Raw genomic sequence first — 12527 nt, 5'->3', positions numbered from 1 at the left:
TGCACATAATTGTTATGTGGTAACATGCAAGAGGAATTGCCCCTCTCGGCAGATCAGAATATTACGATGTATTTATTTGACTGTACAACAATACATTGTATATTTCATTGCATTTTTCAATGCATGGAGTTAAGTGAGGTCGACAGACTGTGAAATGTGCTTGAAACATCCAAAAAAAGCAAAAGCCTTGAGTTATTTTTTTTGTTTTGGTCCCATGCACTGTTTCTACTGTGACAGTTGAGTAAATACACGTAGTTACTTCCTAACCGCACAAAAACAGCAGCATCACATAAGTCCCGTCAGTGTAAACATCACTTGAAGGAACCACTGACATTATTCAGATAGCTAGCCGCGGGCTAATGGGCTCTCATAGATGAGCGCTCACCCTTGTGAAATTAAACACCAAATGAGATCTGCCAGTCACTGTCTTAATGTGCTGCCTCGCCCCCTGGCATTGGCACACACACACACACACACACACACACACACACACACACACACACACACACACACACACACACACACACACACACACACACACACACACACACACACACACACACACACACAGCTATGCACATTCCTGCATGAGTACTCGAGCACACACACAAACAGAGCCCTGGTTGTGTGTACTGAATGGTCCATTTTGAAATTCATCAGGAGGAAGAAAGTCTATGAGGAAGTCATTATTTGACCAGAATATTAAAAAGCTTGAAGAGACAGATTCGTTTAAAAAAAACAGTGCAGCCTTTGGCAGATTTGCTCTGATCAGACTTGTTCTTTGAGGCACTTGCAATACAAACAGACTCAATGTCCTGAAAGTTAAATGCATCTGCTCACATCCCGGCTACCTTCTCTACTCCATCCCTCGTTTTTTTCCATGTTTTTCTCTTCACAGCTTCCAATTTTCACGACACAAATGTTTTGTTAGGGGCCAGAAGCATCCTTGTGGAGCTGCCTACAGCTGGCCTGCCTCCTTTTTCAGTTGCTTACTTGCAGGAAATTTCATACTCATTTTTTTAACCTTGTGAGTTTCAGAGAAATTGGTTTGAAGGCTTTTTAAAATATTGAACCCGACCAGCAGGCATTAGTTGAATCACAAGCTTGTAAAAGTAGATTTAACAATAAAGGCGAGAAATCTAAAAGGGGTGAGAGAATAGAAGAGAAGAAGGAATGACCTAGCCATCCCCGACAGTAATAGAAGGCATTTTTGCACAAGCAAAGGATTCATCGAGAACTATTAATTGTGTAGAGATGTTGTACTGTCTTGTACAGGAGGTGTTTTTTGAAAAAAAAAAAAAAAAAAAAATCACTTTGAAGAATGATCACAGCAACCAATAACTGTCTCAGGGTACATATGATGACTTGAGTATTCTATTGGAAAAATATGACGCTATGCTTAAATTGTTCAGGCTTTTTATCAGTGGTTCTATCGTGGAAAATAAATGAAAAGTGTGGTTACTGAACTTGATTTTGTGATTCTGGAGGCTGTTCGCGATGCAGGTCAGGAAGTGAAACTCTTCTTCTATTACTGCTGTAATACACTGAAGGAAATGCTAAGCTAAATGGCTGTAATATACAGTGCTAAAGTACAGGAAAGACTAATCTGCCTGCTGTCACATTTTGAAATGAGGGCATTTAGAAGAAACAGTTCATGAGCCTTTGAGGCACATCGAGAGCACGGAGCTGCTTCTTTGCTAGATTGTTATTAATTTTCACGTGCTTCTTAATTTTGAATAGCTGCAAATACTTTCTTAGTGAATGCATGAATGACCGTATAAAAAATATTGTCTGATGAAGTCAATATGAGATTAGTGGTGACTTTGCATGGAATGAGAGAATTAAAGTTAATCATAACAGAATAGTATTTCAATACCGTTCAATATAGTTAATGAGGACTTTGTTTTCAGTGTCTAAATCCAAATTATTAATCTCAAAACACTCTCAGGTAAAATTAGAAAGAGTATTCATGAACATGTTCCTTAACAAGTTTGTCATCATGCACCATCAGTCATATGTGAAATGATGTAACTTTAAAAAAGTTACTAAAGTAAAAAGTTCAAAATGATAGAGATTGTGCAGTGTTACATTTGGCATAAAATTATATGACCCAGGGAACTTCATCATCCGGCAATTTTCTCAAAGTGAAAAACACCCAGGAAAATACTTTTAACAACGTGGAAAGATTATGTCTATTAATTTGATTATCATACATTAGATTAGACTAAATTAGAACTAATCTCGATGTTGAGCCAGTGGGAGTAAGTCTCTCTTTTGTGGTAAAATGGAACTTGCATGATGATGTGATTATTTCTGAGTCTTATAAACATATAACACAAAAGCTCTTTCTCGCTCTCAGTGCAAGAAACGACCAAAAACATCTGGCTCCGCTCCTGGCAGCACGCACAAACTGTCAGGCTGCAGCTAATGGTGATAGGTGTTGGCAATATCATGTACGTTGTATAATGCCGTGGCGCTGACTAATGTTTCTTTTCTTTTTTTTTTTTTTTTGGTGGAAAACATTTTCTTGTTTACAGCTTTACATGTTATTTGCAGGTTGTACATCCCAAACATTTTTGATGAAATTGATCCTAATCTGTAGACAGGAACGTAGGTGGGATTTGACCTAACAAAGTGGCCAGTTCAAGTTAGTAAAGCATGCAATATATATACAGTAGTCTTCATAGTGTGCTGTTTTGGCAATATCACATAATACTTGTCCAATAAAGTCAATTCTGACTCTATATATATATTGACTCAATATATTGTATGATTGTTACAACAAAGACTGTAGAAAATCTGTATTGACAAAAGCAATAGAACCTTACAGCAGACAATAATTATAACAATGGCTTTATTGTTCAGTCATGTACAGCAGCTGCGATGTAGAATGTAGAAATATAAACCTACAGAAACACCAGCCCACAGGAGGTGTTAAGATATATAATAGATACATGATAACAGACTATGATACATCCCTGACATAATAATAATAATAATAATCAGTGTGTCCATGACAACTGATCTGCATCATTCTACAATAACACTGGCCTCTCTAAAACCATGAGATAACATAACCAACATATGTTTATGTTAAAGGGGCAAAACCCTCTAGCAGCTGTTGTAAATATGATGGGAGCAAAGCAGGAAGTTAGAACGCATATGTTGTCAGTTAATGTGGCTAACAGTTGTAAGATCAAATTATTTACTGAGTACAGTCTAATTCACATCGAATCAATATTACCCCCTCTAAAATTGGACTTAATTAGGCTGACTAAAAAAGGCTTGTTTCTCAAGTCTACAGCCAAATTCTCGCATGTAAATGAACACTGACTGCAGCCATGCAGCCTCTCTGTAGCTCTCTGTAACAGCAGCAGGGAAATAGCCTGGAGCTGAGCTGTGAGACAAATTCAAGTGATCAGGCTGAGCTCCAGTTCCTGCTCTCTGTCCCAGCTCTGCACCACTCCAGGTAGGCTGGCTGTCACTGTTACAAATGATGCACGCAGTTCCAGTACGACAATCATTCCCCACTCAGCATGCTTCCTCCCTGCAAGTTGCTGAGTGTTTAAAACGATTACAAAGGAGGGTGGGAGGGACGGAAAAAGTAACATCTGCAAATGCTAAACAGCACATGCTGAAACTGTGAGGTTTGAAGTTCGCCACCTTGAAGTAAAATCGTTTGCTTATGAAGCACCGCATTGGATTTTGCTGCAAAGGTGCACACAGATTTAATTTATACGTTTTATAATATATTTCTAATAAATGAAAAGAGTTATGTTTCGTGTCGGATTGGTTAACCTGCAAACCCTTTAAAAGGAGAGGGTGACAAAAAATGTTCCGTCAATCATTTCGCGAAAGTAGGTGTCATATTTTTCCCAAATGGTGCATCCCCCATTTTGGAAATAACCTCTCTACACGCTGTTACTCTGAGTGCCGCCTCTTCAGTGAAATCTCTGCTATCATCCTGCATCTGCCGGCCTGTCTGCCTGCACTCAGGTTTCAAACAACCCCTTCTTCAGACAGATGTCTATGTAGCATGAAATAGAGCCACCGAGAGAATCGCCTTTGCCCAAAATGTTTTCACGACTCACTCGTCTACATTTTATTCGTGTTCCTGTGTGGTTACAGGAGACACTGAAGAGACCAGGGGTGTCAATCTGTCAGCCAGCCATGCATCAGGATCACACGTTCTAACCCTAGTTATCATTCACACACTCCATGTGAACAGGATACACATCCTTAAAGGCTTTTTTCTCCCCTTTATTTATTTATTTTTTTTTTTTTTGACGAGAAATGTGATAAATGTCAGGATGCTCCGCAGTGGTGTTTTCCAAAAAGGATTTATACAGCACCGTAGCCGGAAAGATAAGGTTATGAGCTGCCATTCACTGTAATGTAAAAGACTTATAAGCACTGCCCCTCGGAAAGGAGATGGGGGGGGTTGTCAGCACACCAGTTTAAAGCTGACAGGCCTTATTAGCCCGGGATCCAGACAACTCGCAAGTCAGAGCCCAGTATATGGCCGGACCATGTGTGACACGCTACAGGGCTTTGAATTTGAAAACTCTGTCACGAGGCGTTTGGCTGACAAATGGAGCAACTTCATCACTCAGTCACACACACAGTAATTCAGCGACAGACATTCGGGTTTGCTGGGATGGACCCGGCCAAAAAGATTGAACAGAAGTAGGAACTAATTAAGAAAGAAATGATCAAAATAAAAATGACAAGAAAGTGAATAATTGGAGGGTTTTTTTTTTTTTAGCCTTTATCCGTCTGGTAAGATTTAACTTATTTCAGCAATCCTTCTGTTCACCTTCAAATTTGGCTCACAGTTTTTTACCTCACAGCTAACTCTGAATTTATCTAATTTAAATTTTAGAGGTCTATACAGAGTTTTTCCTCTTTTCAGCTCTTTAAAGTTGCAATATTTTGTTTTATATTAGCAAAATATCAAGTGACTATGCGTAATATGAAAGGAGTCCTTCGTAGTGGGGGACCTAATGTGAATTTTCAACTAACTGCAGTTTCCCTCAGCTTTATCGAGTGCTTTCGCATCTTTCAGATCAATATTTTGGTTTTACAGGCTAAACTTTGCTGTATTTTGCTTTCATCGACCTCTTTTTTTTCGCAACAGTCAGCACATAAAGCTTTAATACCCCTTCTTTGCAACACCTGTCTAGCATCAAATCACTTATAGAGAAAGTTAGCAACCACCTAGTTAACATAGTGGCTAATTCAATACCTGAAAATACAGATACTTGGCAGACTTGGTGTAGACCAAAACCTAAGCTAAAAAAGCAGTGGCATTGAACTTACATTCAACAGGTGACCAGAAACACATCCCCATAAGAGTGCTAATGTTGCTCTGTCTCTGATTGTTGGCAAACATTTACTATGACAAGTCTGTCTTTTTCAAGCCGCATAATTGACATCCATCACCGATATGAATGAACAGTGCGTTCATTCATATCCATATCCAATGTGACTGGCTACAGACGTTGGAGGATAAGAGTGGCGACACATGTATATTGTAAACAAATTGCATGAAAGACTTAATGCAATAATTAGTACTGTGTGACCTCCCTCATGTGCGCAGTTATAGACTTTTATTTTTGAAATAGCTCTGTCACTTGCTGAAACATCTGGAGAATCTAGTCTTTTGCAAATGTAACTAAAACAGAGGTTTTCAGTGCATTTGTTTTGGGATTATTTACAGCCACTGATTTTGTGCACAAAGTAACATCAGTGCAATATTCTCACAAGAGTAGAAGTCTGCTTGATTGGAAATGGGTAAAAAAAAGGGTCAAAATCATAACAATGGAGAGAAGTGTAAAAATGTAGCATTTTGTTGAGGACAAAAAACATAATAAAACTCTAACACCAGGCATAAACCAGAGGAAGGCACACACAAAGGCTAGAAAACAGCCAACAGCAGACCAAATAATGCGAGCAACAATAAGGACGTCATTAAAGCAATTAAAACATGTGACAAAAACATATGGCAGCGGTGATAGAAAAGTTAATGCATTCATTTTGCAGAGAAACAACTACACATGTGCCTTTTCAGATTGTGCTGAAATACTCTTAGAGGGAAAAATAATGCGGCGGTCTCTCCGGAAGAAAAAAAAATGAGGCCTCAGAAAAACCTTAGAAAAAATACAATGCAGGTTGTGGGGCTTTAGCACCAGATATTCTTATCAGCCGGGCTTCTCCTGCGTTGCCTCCAAATTAATTATTGTCTGAAACTCTCTCTTTGCCACTTTCTGTCTGCGTAGAAGAGACAAAGCTTCAGGCTGTTAGGTTGTAATAAGACCCCATCCTGAGACCGGTGAGAGAAAGGGAAAGAATAGAGACTCCTGCTTCTGTGTCATACTCTATTCTCTTCCTGTCCCACTTTGCTTTTCTGATATTGACTTTTGGCTTTTTCTCTGACAGGTTTCCGTGACCAAATCGGCAGCCCTTGGGTGTTAAAGCCCACATTCTGCTTGACAGGTGTGTCTGAGACACACACAGACAAAGAGTGACTTGTTAAATCCATAAATCCCCTCAGGCTGTATGACATGGCTGTAGGAGGCAAACGGATATCAGGAGGATCTGCAGTGTCACGACACAGTGGTCTGTTCAGCTAACAGGACTGCATTTGTTAATTATATAGCAGCACCAAAATGTTAACAAACAACATGAAGGACTGCATTAGAAGGAAAGCAAAGACACATTTGAAAGCACAAATGGCTCCTAAGAGGCACTTTGTGGGTTTTTTTCATATAATCATCGCTGACTAGAACCCACAAATAGCTATGTGCTGTCATTTCAAGCCTCGTGCATGGCGGCAGCAGCTATAAATCAATGAATGTGGAGAAGCAAAGGATTCCTCTCTAATCACATTGTGAAACATCAATACACCTCCATACACCATTGTCAAATCTCTTTTGTCAGTGTCCTTACATGTACACAGGCTACAAGAAAGCATGGTATAAGTAATTGAAATTTAACCTCCGAAAAAATCCAAAGTTTAAGCATTTCTCCACAAACATTCAGATTCTCAGTAACTTTATGGACTTTGTTGACCGTATGTTTGCCCCGCATGCCTCATCGCAGTTCCAAAGCTTCAGATCAGTTGAGAAATCCAATTGTTTTAGTTTGAAATAACAGCAACGATATTTGCAAAGCATAGACTCAAATTAGTCCAAACAAAAGGAACCTTTAAACCCTGCCTCGAAAACCTTTACTTGAAAGATCGTTGTTAAGATCTTCTGAAAACCTTGACTCAGTTGGCTCTGAAAGATCAAGGTCAGGTCTTAATCTTGATGTCTTGTACTATCAGGGTTTTCTACCAAAACTAGTGTAGAAAGAGTGGTTTCATTTGTTCACGGCGATCACTGATAACAGTACCGATTGCTTAAGTTTGCTAAGCATCTGATCGTTTAAGGTGAGAAAGTGGTAAATAAAGTCAAACAGGGATCCCACTTAGATTTATAGTGGTCTCCCCAATGTGTTAGTCATGTAAACCTTCATTAGATATGACTAAAGATTAGATTAGATTCATTCTTTAAAGAAAGTTCATTCTGACAAAAAAACTGACAGCTGCTAATGTTTTACATGAGATCCTATAGGTCAGTCAAATCAGACTATTTTCATTCTTAATCATTGTCTCGAACCTTTTTATTACATTAGAAACTAATTATAACAATAATAATTGCCGCTTAACCTCAGACATGCAGAATGTTGTTAGAGAACAGGATTATTGAGCGAAGCAACATTTCAAAACAGCCTTGAATCAAACCACTCATCCAAATGTGATATGACAAAACAATTTAAGCAAAAGAACTGCTGGCTATTCTAAACAGGGGGGGGCAATGAAATAACTGCATGAAAGGGACAGGCAGATGGCTGACTAAATTCACTGCAGAACACAGATATACCAGGTGACCTTTCCGTAACCCCTCTACGTTATTTCTCCCTCTCCTCTGACTCTTTCGTCAGTTTCCCCCGTTCAGGCAGGGCAAGGCAGTGGGCACTATTTGCTCAGAGCTGTGCTGCTGATACTCCGAGCTCAGCTGCTGTGTTCACATGGGATGCAGCAGTAAAGGTCATTTCTCGAAGTTCAACATTAGTGATCGGAATTTCAAGTGAACCGTGTTGCCCACATTTTGCGGTCCGGCACTCTACAGGGAGCACGGAGGGACATATCAGGTGAGCCGACGGGCATTTGTAATGCGTCCGCGGAATAAAAATGTACAGGGCCTAATGGAGCAAGTTAGGAGCCCACCTCAGTTTCAGCGTCATTCATATTAAGTGCTTCCCATTGTCATGGGCCTCGTTTTAATCAGAGTTATATTTCTCTGGATACGAGTGCGTGTGAGTTGTCACTGTGCCTCCCATTAAACCCACAGGAAAGAGTTTCATCAGTTCAATTTAAAACTAATCTTGTCAGCCCGATCAGGATGTGAGTGTTCTGGTGAACGAGCCAGCCCATAAGAGTGTGACTCACCATTTGTAATGCATTTTTACCTTTGTTTTGGAGTCTGGCTCATTATATTTCTTTGTGTAATTTGGAAAGCAAGGTCACGAGGCGTAAAAAAAAAAGGGAGGAAAGGCAGTGGGTACAGTTTACCTGAGGGGATAGCTTTGTTGAGTGGAAATAAATCCTGCTCCCGATTAGATGAGCTCGGCATGGGGTTGAAGCGTCGTGATGCCAAACATTTAAACTCTTCACGAGCGGGGAATTATAATTGATATGAAAACTGTAATTTATTCTAATTAAATCGTACATAGAATTGTCATTCAGGGCTTTTTATGTGTGGATTGTTTAAAACCTGTAGGGTCTACCTTAATGAAAAAAAGGATAAACTCAGTGCATGGCAACAAAACAAACACATAAAAGAACCTCGCAAACGCACAATTACCAAAAGAAAAACATCAACAACATTATATACTTTGACTGAACCTTCAAATATCTGTCAGTAGTTATAAAAAAAAAAAAAAAATCATTGGGGAAATTTCAAATATGGTTTCTTAAAAGAAATCTCCCCACTGAAGATTTTTGATAAGAGGAACATTTTGATTTTTGATTTTCTGCCTTGCTAAGAAAAGACTGTACAGAAACATTAGCTGGAACCATCACAGTTCTTCTCTGTCCTGCAGCCAAACAAAAACAAAACAAAAAAAACAACATCTTTAATATTTCATCTATCTGCTGGACTTAGTTTTGCAAAACGTTTAACAATAATCTGAAGACGAAAATTCAAAACAACTTTAAAACAGTAATTTACAGTTAGAAAACCACAACATAGGAGCTACTCTTTTTCAGTATTTTTAAAGATGAGCAGCAGGGAAGTCAAACAACGAAGTGTTCAGCCTCTCGTATCGGCAAGAATGCACCCAGCTGAAATGTCCTGGAGCAAGATACTAAACTCCAACATGCTGCCCTGTTGGAGCGCTCCTCTGCTGGGATCAATAATGCATCACATCTATCATATTATTAGATTGATTTCAAACCAAACATGGAGGTAAGCTTACCTTTTTTTTATGTGCACATATTATTTTCCGCTCTGTGTTCGGTTTATTTAATGGACAAGCCATCAATGATCAGGCGTTGGCACAGCAAGCAACATAACAACTCCAAATCCAATTGTCCCCTGTGAACTTAACAAAACAACAGCAGTGTTGACACTGTTTACCAGTTTATTTGGGAAGGAAAGCTTTACTTCAGCTTATATTTTGACAAAGTCACTCGAAAAGTCAATTACATGCATATGATGATATATTTAAATGCAGTCTGGAGACGTGGATAAATAGCCCGCTAGACTCGGACTAGCATATCCTGCTAAACCTGTGGAACCGTGTGAAAGCTCTCATTACACAACAGCGGATTAGACCTCCGTTGTCACCCTTGAAATTATTCTTTTATCTGATTAATTTGCATGACATGGTGCACACGCACATTCATGCACATGTGCTGCTTTAAGCTGGTTCTGGTTTTGCAGGGTTTCGGTGGTTACCAGGAGAGAAACTCCACAAGCTTAGTTCACCTCTAACGACTGGAATGTTACAGTGAAGATGTTTATATTCTGTGCATATGTGAGTGGATACAGCAGTGTATCCTCAGTGTCAGCCAGTAAGTGTGTGAGTCATCCCACTATTAGGCTGTCTCTGAAGCGCAACAACCAGCCATAATCTGCTGGACGCGGTGCTGTAATGGCTCTCTGTGAGACAGCTAATAAGTTACACACCAGATTGCAAACTAAAATAAGCCCGACTGAGTCACTAGTCGAGGCTACATCATTATTTCTCAACCCGACCCCAGGGTGAGCTGCAGAACTGCGCTGACGGGATTCAGGACATGGTGTCCCCCTACAGTATCCCAGTTGTCTCGCCTTTTTTGACGGTGTTATTTTCTTTCACAGCTTTACCGAGTCTTTACTGACTCAGCATGCATACACTCTCACATGTTTGCTTGTTTATTCTTTCCCTGCAAAGAATAACTAGGTGTTAGTCCAAAGGTTGGATGTTACTGTAAATTACGAGCCTCCGGTGCAAACAGATCCAGCTGAGAACCGCTGACATTAATATTCTCATTCCAGGGCAATGTATTGATCCAGATCTCTGCACGTGCTTGCACGTGTGTTTGCTGTACACTTGTATGCATGTATGTGTTCATGTGTGAGACTTTGTGCCTCAGTTGAGAAGAGTTGTATGGGTTGTTGGGCATGCTAAAAGCTGAAAGGCTTGGATTTTAGACCGGGTTTTTATACATAGAACAGCGATGAATGGCCACAATTCTGTTGCTGGATGTTCGCGCCTTATCTGGTTACAGGTAGAGAGGGGATCCAACAAAACCAGAAAGAGAACGGAGCGCAAGGGGGAAGGCAAAGGAGTGGAGTAGAGGAGCAAATAGGCTGGAGCGTTTTCAGCACCATGGAGAGCTCCGGCGCAATATATGCTATATCACGGTGGCGTGCGCGCCGACCAATCCTCATTTCTCACTCCGCTGGCCGTCACGGAGGCTTTGCTGCCGCTGTGCCAGCTCTCTGGTGACACTGATAGGATGTTTCCCATGAGAGCGCGCTGAAGCAGCTCATTTGCCACAATCAAACAAGAAAATCTCATATTGTTTAGGGGATTTTCTCCCCTTTCACACTTAAGAGTTTCTGCATGCTGGTGAGTAGACGACAGGTGTAGATGAGCCTCATAAAATACTGATCGTTAAAAGATGAAGTCTTGCCAGCGTCCTGCCAAAGAAATTGGCTGACGGAAAGCGTACCGGGTGAGGAGGAGTGGGATGTGGAAGGGGTGTTGGGACCAGGAATCCATGCCAGGGAGCCCGGCGAGGGATGTGCGTGTCTTACAGTGTTATCATTTCAGCCCCTCTGCTGTTTCAGCAAACCTGGCGCATCCGGGCAGAGGAGTCCTACTGGAGCCATTTATCAAGCACTACCCCTGTTGTTTTCGAGCAGGTAGAGCCGCCGCACGGTTATATGAGCTTACTAAATTGGCATCTGGTCATATTGAATGATTATGCACACCCCTTTTTTTTTTTTTTTGTGCCAGGCAAAGAAGGGCGACACAGCAAGCAGTGTAGTAAACACTGTCACAGATTGTCATTGACATCGCCCTGCGCTAGGAGGCTGCACCTCGCGCACATTTCCCAGCCTGTAAATTCTGGAGCCATTCCTCTATTATTGATGCATTTCTCCTCAGCTGAAACTAATTCAAAATTAAAGCACACCACTGCCAACCTCTTTACAGTTTCTCTTCACTCGCGCTCCTCGTGCAAACAGTGCGGATAACGCAGCGCCATACACCCAAAACATCCAAACTTGTAAAAAAAAAAAATTAATAAAATAAAAAAATAAAATAATGAGCTACGTCTTTAAGCAACCTTTGAGCCCCTATCCCGGCTTAGTGAAGACAGCTTCCACCTTACCTGTGGTATTCCGGGGCAAAGAAGAAAGAAATGAAAGGAAATGCGTGCAATATGACACAGATTTCCTCGCAGCGACTCGTCCAAACTGCGCTCTTTTAGTTCCACTCCCGTCTCGGCAGCGTTTCAAAAGGTTCAGATTAATTACGGGGTGGTCTATCAGCTGCAGCTGTGTCAGTAGCGACGGAGTAGCGCGTCCCAACTCTCAGCGGCGGTTTGCCATCCTCCGGCTCCTCCGGCTGGTTTTCCTCTCAGCGCTCCGCTCCTGCTCTGCCCTATTTCAACTCCTCTCACTCCGCTCTCCTCCTGACGTCAGCCGCTGCACGCCAAATGCGGTGAGGCTGCATCTGCAGATTCATCGCACTAGAAAGCGACACCTGTGTGTGTGTGTGTGTGTGTGTGTGTGTGTGTGTGTGTGTGTGTGTGTGCATGCGTGTACATGTTTGGGTGTGTACGTGTGTGCATACACAGACAGCGACAAAGATTAGAGGAGAATGCAAAATCCGAAGATTGTTTAGAGATGTTTCACTTTATTTACGTCTTAATGTCAGGGTTTCTGAGTGTACATTTGGGATGAAGTCATTCATGCTGACACGTTAAA

General features: G+C 41.0%; 1 protein-coding gene across 1 annotated transcript in view; it reads right to left on the bottom strand.

Annotated features, from left to right (window-relative positions):
* Nucleotides 1-12205, bottom strand: part of fstl4 (follistatin-like 4) — a 196550-nt gene extending 184345 nt beyond the window's left edge. The window contains exon 1 of the mRNA XM_069717308.1: nucleotides 11930-12205. The gene's annotated coding sequence lies outside the window, so the exon portion shown is untranslated. The remainder of the gene's footprint in view (nucleotides 1-11929) is intronic.
* Between the last annotated feature and the right edge of the window lie 322 nt (nucleotides 12206-12527).

The sequence above is a fragment of the Brachyistius frenatus genome, unplaced genomic scaffold, assembly GCF_029030835.1.
Source record: "Brachyistius frenatus isolate BFR_SWC_R1_liver_20210118 unplaced genomic scaffold, ASM2903083v1 Contig_5, whole genome shotgun sequence".
NCBI lineage: Eukaryota > Metazoa > Chordata > Actinopteri > Embiotocidae > Brachyistius > Brachyistius frenatus.
The sequence above is the reverse complement of the archived record's forward strand: the minus strand, read 5'-3'. Positions and strand labels throughout refer to the sequence as shown.